Consider the following 1,488-nt stretch of genomic DNA (forward strand, 5'->3'; position numbering starts at 1 on the left):
TATATATATATATATATATATATATATATATATATATATATATATACATACATACATATATGCATGCATACACAGAAACACACATACTACACAGGCACATAAATGCATACAGATATAAGTGTAAGTATGGAAGGATGTAAGTATGTATGTGTTGTTGGTCTATGTATATATTACAACAACACGCCTTCTTAACTATTCTTCTGCTTTATATATGTATATGTACGCGTGTTTGTGTGCGCGTGTGCGTCTATGTGTGTGTGTGTGTGTGTGTGTGTGTGTGTGTATAGAAATACATAATGTTGAAAGGTATAAAAGAATTGAAGAATTTATATATACCACCTTCCTTTATCATTCTTCATGTGTGTGTGTGTGTGTGAGCCAAACCTCCTCGTCCTCGATATTGCAGTCTCTTTCTCTTTTTCTCTCTTTCTCTTTTTCTCTCTTTCTCTCCCTCTCTCTCTCTCTCTCTCTCTCTCTCTCTCTCTCTCTCTCTCTCTCTCTCTCTCTTACTCACACTTCAACTCTCTCCTATATCTCTACTCTCTTTACAGTTGTTAAAGCAAAACGATTCTCAGAAGAATGTCTCTGAATCAAATTCAACATATGACCGCCTCTTTCTAGTCTCCCCCTACCACCACTCTCTCACTTTCTCTCTCTAACACTCCCTCTCTCCCACTACGTTTCTTGCACACACACAAACGCACACACACACACACGCGCACACATACACAAGCATCCACACCCCTTTTTCTACTTTCACTTTCACAATCACACTATCAGCTCTCGCTCTGTCTCCTTCCTTGTCTCCTCGCTCACTCAGTCTCATCTTTACAGTTTATCTTTCATCTTCTACTCTCTATAACCCCTCCCTTCCTCCCTCCTTCTCTCTCTCTTAGTGTCTCCCTCACCCTTCCTCTTTGTTTTTCTTTGTTCCCTCAGCCGCTCTTAAATCGTTATATTCCTCCCATTACTCTCCTTGTCTCAGCAGCTCCTAAACTGTCGTTCACATATTATCACCGTTACACCTCCTAATCTCTCTTTCTCTTCCTCTCTCTGTCTTCTACTCTTTCTCTCTCACTCCCCCCTCTCTCTCTCTCTCTCTCTCATACATCTAATATTACCTCTACCTCTTCTTTCTATGCTCCCTTTCATTCATCTCTCACTCATACTATTTCTTACTAAAAATTACTCCCTTTTTACACTCAGACACTCACACACACACATATGCACACACTTTCACACACACATACACACACACACTCTCTGTCTTTCTTCCTTTCCCCCCTCTCTCTCTCACTCTCTCTATACATCTCTTCCTCCGGTTCTCTCTGTCACTCACTCACTTTCTCTCTTTCTCTCAATGGTTGTTTCTCTTTCTATTTCTGTCACATTTTCTCTTTCTCTCTCTCCCTCTCTGTCCCCCTCTCTCTCTCTCTCTCTCTCTATATATATATATATATATATATATATATATATATATATATATAT

Source organism: Octopus bimaculoides, chromosome 27 (assembly GCF_001194135.2).
Source record: "Octopus bimaculoides isolate UCB-OBI-ISO-001 chromosome 27, ASM119413v2, whole genome shotgun sequence".
Taxonomy (NCBI): domain Eukaryota; kingdom Metazoa; phylum Mollusca; class Cephalopoda; order Octopoda; family Octopodidae; genus Octopus; species Octopus bimaculoides.